The sequence below is a fragment of the Geotrypetes seraphini genome, chromosome 2 (assembly GCF_902459505.1).
Source record: "Geotrypetes seraphini chromosome 2, aGeoSer1.1, whole genome shotgun sequence".
Classification (NCBI taxonomy): Eukaryota; Metazoa; Chordata; class Amphibia; order Gymnophiona; family Dermophiidae; genus Geotrypetes; species Geotrypetes seraphini.
In genome coordinates this window covers 155577325-155587787 of record NC_047085.1, presented here as the reverse complement: position 1 = coordinate 155587787, position 10463 = coordinate 155577325, and positions in this window count along the sequence as shown.

The following is a 10463-nucleotide window of genomic DNA, read 5'->3' as shown; positions in this document are numbered from 1 at the left end:
CCAGTAAGAACATGAGAATTGCCGCTGCTGGGTCAGACCAGTGGTCCATCTTGCCCAGCAGTCCGTTCACGCAGCAGTCCTTAGGTCAAAGACCATTGCTCTAAATGAGTCCAGCTTCAACTGTGTACATTACAGTTTAGCAGGATCTTGTCCAACTTTGTCTTGAATCCCTGGAGGGTGTTTTCTCCCTATAATAGACTCTGGAAGAGCATTCCAGTTGTCTACCATTCTCTGGGTGAAGAACTTCCTTACGTTTGTACAGAATCTATCCCCTTTTAACTTTAGAGAGTGGAGAGGGTGAACAACCTGTCTTTATCTACTAAGTCTATTCCCTTTATTATCTTGAATGTTTTGATCATGTCCCCTCTCAGTCTCCTCTTTTCAAAGGAGAAGAGGCCCAGTTTCCCCAATTTCTCATTGTATGGCAACTCCTCCAGCCCTTTAACCATTTTGGTCGCTCTTCTCTGGACCCTTTCGAGTAGTACCGTGTCCTTATTCATGTACGGCGACCAGTGCTGGATGCAGTACTCCAGGTGAAGGCGCATCATGGCCCGATACAGCGGCAAAACCTTCTCTGATCTGTTCGTGATCTTCTTATCATTCCTAGCATTCTATTTGCCCTTTTTGCCGCCTCCGCCCATTTCGCTGACACCTTCATTGACTTGTCGATCAGAATTCCTAAATCTCTTTCCTGGGAGGTATCTCCAAGTACCGCCCCAGAAATCCTGTATTCGTGCATGAGATTTTTGTTACCGACATGCATCACTTTACACTTATCCATGTTGAACTTCATTTGCCATGTAGATGCCCATTTCTTGAGCTTGATTATGTCACATTGCAGACCTTCGCAATCCCCATGTGTCTTCACTACTCTGAATAACTTCGTATTGTCCGCAAATTTAATCACCTCATTTGTCGTACCAATGTCCAGATCGTTTATAAAAATGTTGAAGAGCATGGGTCCAAACACCAAGCCCTGCAGGACCCCACTGGTGATGCTCTTCCAGTCCGAGTAATGTCAATTTACCCCCACTCTCTGTTTCATATGCTCCAGCCAGTTTTTAATCCACGTATTTCACCCTCGATTCCATGGCTTGCAATTTTCCGAAGTAGTCGTTCATGCAGAACCTTGTCAAATGCCTTCTGAAAATCCAGATATACAATGTCGACCGGGTCACCCTTGTCTATCTGCCTGTTTATTCCCTCAAAGAAGTGCAGCAAATTCATCAAACACAATCTGCCTTTGCTGAAACCATGCTGATTCGCCCTCATCAGACCGTGTCCATCAAGGTGATCAATGATGCGATCCTTTATCAACGCCTCTACCATATTTCCCGGTACCAAGGTCAGACTCACCAGTCTATAGTTTCCTGGATCTCCCCTCGAGCCTTTCTTGAAGATTGGCGTAACATTCGCCATCTTCCAGTTTTCTGGAATCTTTCCTGATTTGATCGACAGATTGGCTATTAGTTGAAGCAGTCCAGGTATAGTCCCTTTCAGTTCCTTGATGACCCTCGGATGGATCCGGTCCCAGGAATTTATTGCTCTTAAGCCTATCAATCTGCCTATTCTTATGCTCTTATGTCTACAACCCCAATAGCCCTTATGGCTGCAGGACAGGAGGCACCTATATGGCAGCAGAGTAGGGTTGGGGGGTGTGGGGTTGGGGAGCTCACATTTTCCAACATGAATGGAGAGATTAGAGTGGCTTATGGGTCTGGGTCCTTCTCTCTATGGTTCACTAGTCCACCCCTAAGCTATGTAAAAGCTGTATATCAAGACTTAATAAACTTGTAACTTATGCAGCTCTACTAGGCTTTCCTATAGCAGGTGTTGATGTTCCAAAGACAAATATGTACTTTTTTATTCTGATATTTGTGGCAGCGTGAGGGGGGTCAGTGAACACTGAGGGAATGTGTGGGGGGGTCTTTTTTTTAATCTTTATTAATTTTTCAAAATTAATACAAAGTGCCAGGAATTATACAAATTAATAATCAAAATAAGCACTTATATTCAATCAATAACAATGCAGAAGAAAAATATCTCCCTCCCATCCAACACATTTAATCAAAGAATAAACCAAAGAGATATTCCCCCCCCCCCCAACCCACCCTGTCCTGGATGTGTATGGAAATAAACAAAAATTAAAAACAAAAGACAATTATAATGAAGTAACAAAGGATGTCAATGGGCCCCAAACTAGTTTAAATTGCTATGCCCCCAACATATCAGCATCCATCTTCTCATATCTGTAGCATAAACATAAACTCATGTGTATAGGTCTTTACGCTGTCTCTGCAGTGGTTATCTGGTAACTTTGGATACCTTTTGCTACTTATACCTGCTTTTACGTAGTCTAAGTCTCAATGTATAAGTTTCGTCAAGAAAGTCTTGTGAAACATTAGATTATCCCTGCAGGATGACTAAATCTAGGTCAGCCCCATCCCCCCCCCCCGCCCCCCATCCCACCCTCACCACTCCTCCAGATATGCCCCTTTCAGTTTTGGGCACACAGCAGCATTCAGAGGTCTAAAAAGTCCCTGGATATATCCAGAATATCGGCTTATCGGCACTTGCATGACCTGTCTTTTAGGTCGTCCAAGTTCCGACTTGGGTGGGTTTTTAGACATGTTTAAATTTTGATTATGAGCCCCATAATATAGGTCAATAATCGTAGTTTGAGCAAGGACTTGTGTCTGTGTATGGCTGTTTGGTGGAGGATGGGCAGGGGAGGGCTTCAATGGCTAAGAGGGTGTAGATGGGCTGGAGTAAGTCTTAACAGAGATTTCGGCAGTTGGAACCCAAGCACAGTACCGGGTAAAGCTTTGGATTCTTGCCCAGAAATAGCTAAGAAGAAAAAATTAAAAAAAAAAAAAAATTTTAAATTGAATCAGGTTGGGCAGACTGGATGGACCATTCGGGTCTTTATCTGCCGTCATCTACTATGTTACTATGTTATCTACTATGACTTCTGATAGATAAGACAGTTTTCATGAAGGAGCACAGACTTCTACAGTAGTAGGACAGTTTCAATATACAGCCGGACAAAATTAACATACGAGTTTAGACTTCTCATAATGACAATTCTGACAACTCATGAGCCAGATATAGAAAATCTTATCAACCCCAAAATGTTTTGCTATGTTCATGTGTGACAGTTCCCATGGCTAGGTCAAAAGTTTAAGTAAGGGAGAATAACAACACAATTCAAAGTAATGAGTGAAGAGATCAAGGAGACTTCAATACAAAAAATTAAGATCTCTAAATAAGCAAACTGAAACTGTCTTTGCTTCAAATGGCAACGAATTATCAAACTCGTTGTATAGGAGTGACATACACTCAGAAGTGTGTAATCTAGCTAAGGACCTAGATCCCTATAGCTGGACCCATCATCCAGTCATTGTGTATGCACTTATTTTTAATTTAAATCTGGTGATTTCTTAAAGATTCTATTGTGTGAACAAAAATAGACTTAGATCTTAGGGTGTTAAGGGTCACGACGTGGACCACATTTCGTGCGCCTTTCTCAAGGAACCCACAGGCGCTTAAAAAGTGCTTGAAAAGTAAATACTCAAAGACGGTGTGTCTGATTTTGACAACTTGTACTCTGTCATATAAATGATCTCCAAAGTATCGGTGATGCTTTTCCTTGCTTCGTTAAGCTCAACTGCTGGTTTCAAGCCATTTCAGGTTTTATGCTCAAAGACACATACATTGTTTTGTTCATATTTTTATCTTTGTATCCTACATTATCCGGACCCCTGAGGAAGGCCGTCACGCCAAAACATGGACCGTGTAGGGTCCGTCAGGACAATCATACATGTATTATTTATTCAGACTTTTATTTGTATTTTTATTGTGAAGAGCGATTAAAATCATCTTTCAGAACATCCACATCCACAGTCTGTTGTTTTTATCTTAGGATATGTGCTGATGCATAAGGAATGGGCAACAGGAGATTAAAATGGAATTCAAATATAGGGATGACTCTCTAATAGTTGGAGAAATAAATCTGGGAAAAATCTCATTTATAAACCTAAAACCTTTTTAGGCAGGTAAGATGCATTATGGGGAAAAGATCTGGAACAATTACTTATGCATGCTAATAACTATGGGGAATTTAGGAAACACCTAAAAACATATCTGTTCCGGAAGTACTTTGATAGCTTAACTGCACAATCTCTCAGAATTGATCTCTAGAACTGTTAATCACCAATCTCTAACTTTGTTAGTTCTACTCAATTTGTAGCATTTTTTAATCATTGTAAATCACATAGAACTTCACGGTCCTGCAATAAATAAATAAGCTGTTGTGTTATGTTATGTAATTTGAAGGTGAGGAGCCCATATTTCCTTAAAAAAAAGTACATCAAAGCCTGTTATTAGTAGGTTTGTTTTAAAAGGAGTCCAAAATAAATCACATAAGCTGAAGTATACCAAGCATACGTTTTATTTACAGACTGAGAAGCACACAGTAATTTCTGAAAATATGCATGTCACTATGATGGGCGAAATGAAGAAAATGTTTCTGAGCTGTTTTGTAAGTGGTACAGCAAACACACCTGCCAGAAATACTAGCTGAATAAAAAGTTTATTTTAGTGTTAAGTTTACCACTGAAGGTCATGCTCCAAATCTATTTTACATTTTACAGGTATTGCCAAATTCTGTATTTTTTACATTTTACACAAATATCAGTTGTTCAATAGCCTATATATAAATACATAGTGGACTGAAGCATTTTCAAAGTATGATATTTCATTAAAAGAGGACTTGTTTGAAATGCTGAGATAAACCATAGTTGATCACTTTTAAATCCCTTATTCACACAGTCATCCCACCTTCCACAACTATTAACTATGGTGTGTGGTTGTACATACAGTTTCTCAAAGCCTGACTGAAAATATTTTGAATGTACAATGAGACCATCTTCTAAGGCACAATATCAAGTTGCCGTCTAATTTCTTGTACATAGATTGTCATGGAAAACTTCCTTACAAACAATAGACTTTACTTTTTTTTATCACCAAACTAACAGGTGCATGTTTCTACTATATTTACTGCTGACAGTGGAACTACTAACTTGATTTGCTTCATTTATTTATTAAAGAATTGAAGAACCGAGTTCCAAAAACTGTTGTGCGCATTTAGAAGAAAAAGAGTTAATACCAGAAAGACTGCCTTTACAGCAAACCCCCGCAAATTTGTGGTTTGCGAATGCAGTAATTTGCGGTATTTTCTGACCGCCACTTCCTTATACTAAAATTATGGTTACACCATTCAGGAGCTGCTTTGACACGTTATCACTCCTGACACTGGCTTTTTTAGGAAAAACTTAAGTCCAGTGTAATTGAATCAAACAGCAATACCTTTAAACACTTGGAACAAGAAAAGCTTGAAATCACTTTAGTATGTAGTTTTGGACGCCTCAGCCCCACCACTCCACCGCTGTAATTAAGTTTAGTATTACACCGGGAAGGCTGTGTGGTGCCTCATCATCGGCAGTCCATTAACAATATCTTTTTTTATATATATATATATATAATTTTTAATTTTGTGAATATTTCTCAATTCATATATTTGTGCTGATGCTGAATTTAGTAAAAGTATAAATATTGACTTATCTCAGTCGCCTTGGGAGCCAGACCCGACATGTTCCGCACTGCTTGAGTGCTGTTTCAAGGGTCTCCCGGGGCTGCCGCTGTCATCCGACTCCTGCTGGGTCATGAAAAAATTTATAGCAGGAGTCGGATGACAGCGGCAGCCCCGGGAGACCCTTGAAACAGCACTCAAGCAGTGCGGAACATGTCGGGTCTGGCTCCCAAGGCGGCTGAGATAAGTCAATATTTATACTTTTACTAAATTCAGCATCAGCACAAATATATGAATTGAGAAATATTCACAAAATTAAAAATTATATATATATAAAAAAAGATATTGTTAATGGACTGCCGATGATGAGGCACCACACAGCCTTCCCGGTGTAATACTAAACTTAATTACAGCGGTGGAGTGGTGGGGCTGAGGCGTCCAAAACTACATACTAAAGTGATTTCAAGCTTTTCTTGTTCCAAGTGTTTAAAGGTATTGCTGTTTGACACGTTATCAGGCATGTCAAACCAGATCCTGATTAGCCTGACTTTAGTGACAGGAAGAGGCGGTTGGAGCATACCACGAGTGTTTTTCTGCACCCGCTAGCGCCCCAGCTGCCCTCTCCTGCCTTTTGACAGGCAAAAAAACTGTATTTGCGGTTTTTCAAAATTTGCAGGGGTTCCTGGAATGGATCCCCCATGAATTTCAGGGGTGTACTGTATATACTTATTTTTACCCTATGCCTACAAGTTAAAATCTGTTATGTGTTCTGTTAGAGCCCAAACATTTTTATGGAATTCCAAAATCTGTTAAACATAGAACCTCTCTTATGTCAGCTATAATTCTTGAAAACAATAATTAAAAAATCCAGAGAACAGTTTTATTGTACTTAACAGGATTCACCTCTTCAACTGTCTTTTATTTTTAAGAAATTAGGTAAACAATATATTTAGTAGTGGCTCTATGTTTACGTACTTTAAGCCTGCTACTCAGCAGTCCTAAACTAAAAGGACAGATTATCTGGATAACAGCCAAAACTTGTCATTATCCAGATACCATATTTTTCGCTCTATAGGATGCACTTCCCCCCCAAAAAAGTGGGTGGAAATAAGGGTGCATCTTATGGAGCGAATACCACCCCCCCACCCGGTACCTTTTTAAATTCTGGCGCCCTCCCTCGATGGACGTGGCTGCCTCAGAGTCCTCTCGTGGCAGAGATGGTCCCATGCCACTTCCCGTGAGAACTGACAGCCCCTGCTGGTCAGGCTCTGATTGTTTTGTGGTGGGTCACCTGTGCCTGAGAAGAGATGGAGCCCGCGCGCACTTAGGCAAGTTTTGGATCTGAAGAAGTTCAATTCTTTAAAATTTGTGTTGTTCCTTTGCGCTACTGCAGAGATGTAACTGAATCTAGAGAAGTATCATCAGGTGTCGTGTGGCTCTTGTAAGAGAGTGAAAGACGGTTCTCTGGACATTAGTGAACTTTACCTCTAAATCATGACTGTTGTCCTGCAAGATCGTCAGATAGGAGCTCTGGCTGTTATCATACCGCAAGACCCGGGACCTCCATAGTGCTAAAATACTACAACTTCCCAGCAGGAACTTGTGGCTCGCTGTTGCCAGCTTGCAGCCGCGAAAATCTTTCACACCTTGTGGACTGACCTCCTGGGAATCCAATGGTGAGATCAGAAATGCCCTTTACAGTTCACTGACAGGGTTTAGTTATCGGAATGTGCTTTTGCATGTGAGGAGAGGTTTACGTGACTCTTGGTGATTTAGCCAACACCATAGATGTTTATATCTCTCTAGGAAATCTTAGTTTCTAAGAATATATTCATTGTGTAATATAGTTAATTACCTTTGCTGAGTGCATGCCAATATTTACAAATTGTTTATATATCTATATTTATCCATAATCAGTATCGTTTTATGCAATTGCTATATTTTTCTATGTATTTATTTTGGTAATAAAAGCTTCTTTGCCTCATTCGGTCTGTTTCATACTGCCTATTAAGAAAGTATAAGGTTTGGACCCAGGGTCAGTAATGAGGTGTTTATTTAGCCTATACCTGAGCACCATACAACTGCTGACTAATTGCCTGTGTAATTAGTTTATTGCACCTCTTACTCCTACACTTCAATGCTTATATGGGGTCTGACATTTTTTATTGCTTTCAGCTAGTCTGAAACGTTAGTGGAAGGGCTGGGGTTGCTGAGAACACCTAGTAAAATGTCTCCCTTTCTTTTATAATGAGGGGCTCATGCAGATATCCCCAACACCCGAGTCTGACACCCAAAAGTGTTCGTGCTCTATGTACATCTGGAGGTGGGGAGGCCGAGCATGAATCAGCAGAGAGAAGCAGCTGCTTTGTCTGGCGCACATGATTCCAGCAGGGAGATTTCTGAGCCTGGTGTTCAGGCTGACAGTTCTATTTCTTTACTTGTGAAGGGAGAAATTTAGACCTCATCAGTTTCCCAGACTCAGATGGTAAAAGAATTTCAATTGAACAATCAGTGGCCTAGCCTTGGGCAGGGCCATAGAAGCAGACTCTTCTCTAAGTAAACATTGCGCAGTGTCTCCAAGACAGAAGGTACGGCCTTAAGGGCCGGATTCTACAAACAATGCCATAATCAGCCAGCGCCTACAAAAACAGCACCAGTTGCATGTCAATCACTTTACAGCGCCTCTTGTAGAATCGTGGCTAATGTCAAAGGTAGCTCAGGGTTTTGAAGGCCTATAATGTTTTTTATGTTAATAGCACCTACATCTACTTTGTCCTTAGGCACTGTAAGGCGCCTCTGTAGATGCGATGGCAGCACCTACATTTAATGAGTTTTTAATTGGTTTTTAATCAGCGCAGTCTTGATTGCACTAATTGAACTAATTAAAATAATTAATTAGGCAACAGTAGGGTGCCTACCGCTGGCTAACATACAGCACCGTTTAGAGAATTTGGGCCTAAATGTTTAGAACAACTGATTTTATCAATGCAGCCGCTCTTAAAATCTTGGATTGGCAAAACAGGATAAATAAATAGAAGGTCCCTAACCAGGTAGATCTCTAGCCTATAGCCCTTAAATGTGACCATGAACAAGTCAGTATTTCCCTTATTATATTTACTCTTTGTAAGTTATCTTTATCTTCTCAAAATTTGTACTTTGATGTATAATTGTAAATGCAATAAAGTAAGTATGTACTGCATATGTAGCAGAGGAGTACCAATGGGGGAGGGGGAGGGTAGTTCGCACCAAGTGAAGTCTATAAAGGGGTGCTCCAAAGGCCGGCGTCCTGATCAGGAAATTCTTCCCCTTCTGGCAGAGGTAGCCTTCACAACTGGCTGCTCTGCTGGTGTCAGGCTTTCCTCTCTGCTGGGTCCTGACTTTGTGGAAGCAGAAAGTAAGCTGGACTGGCAGAGAGGAAGACCTGACACCAGCAAGAGCAATGAGTTGTGATGGTTGTGCTGCCGATGGGGAGGGTGTTGACAAAAAAGAGAGAGAGGGAGTGAGGTAAGTACCCATTGGGGAGGAGGGAGTAAGGGCAGGAGGAGAGAAATGCTGTACCCGATTGAAAGAAGGGAGATGGAGGGAGAAAAAGGAGAGAGAGAGATGCCAGACCATGGAGGGGTGGAGATAGAGAGAGAAAAATGGAGAGGTGATGAAGCTGAAACGAATCACATATAAAGAAAAAATGGGCACAGGATAGACAGTTTAAGGAAGGGGCATAGAAAGAGGGAAGATGCCATATGGAAGCAGGCGAGGGCAGACAGTGGAAGGAAGGGGAAGAGAGAGGAGGACAGTGGATGGAAGGGGCAGAGAGAGAAAGAGAGGACAGATGCTGGAAAGGAGAGAGTGAAGAAAAGATGATTAAAATAGAAGCGGCAAAAGGTAGAAAAATATTTATTTTGTTGCTTTAGAATAAAAGTAGTATTGTAGCTGTATTGATAAATGTTTATAAACAGAAAATGGAAATAAAATAATCTTTTTACTGGACTAATTTTAATACTTTTTTTTTTTTTAACTAACTTTCGGAGACCAAAACCCCCTTCCTCAGTTCAGGACAGAACACCATAACAGCGGTATACTGTACTGACTTCAGGAAGGAGGTTTTTGCCTCTGAAAGCCAATTGAAAATAGATTAGTGCAATAAAATGGTGTTTTCTTATTTTCCATTTTTTGGTTTTATTTCTATTTGTTAATATCTAAAGTGATGATTATTATTTGTCAGTTTTTTCAAATTTACATCTGCTATCTTTCTATTTTGCACAGAATTAGGAGACATGTGTCACTGTTTATGTGGTGTTGCATTGTATGCAGAGTCTGGCTTCTTGGTGGTTCAGTTTAACTTTTGTCTACATATTTCCATTTTTAGTTTGTGATTACTTATTCCATACTGGGTGAGGGTGTATCTGTGCTCTGTGTGTATGAAAAGGAAATGGTTTTCTGTTGGCACTGAATGTGCAGAATCAATCTGTATTAATCTAGCTCGCTTAGTTTTACAATGGGTGTAATGATGTTCTAGTGCTCACTGCAGTGTTTAAGATGCTGTTTTTTCCTAGATTGCACCCATGTTGAGCGACTCATAGATTATTTCTAAACATATTTTTTTTATATAGAGGAGGAAGGTGTTAAAAAATGATCAGCCCCAGGTGTCAAAAATAACAAGCATATCACTGATATGTAATATCTTATCATACCTTATGCTATGAGTTTATCTTGTTGCTCAGACTAGATGAACCATACAAGACTTTATCTGCTATTATCTATGTTGTCACTATACAGTGTTTATGTTTCAGCTGCTAAATACCTTCCATGATGTAACTGTACTAGACTATTTGTTATTTTGCAGGTGACTAGTAAAACCTGTTCCCCACTCTCT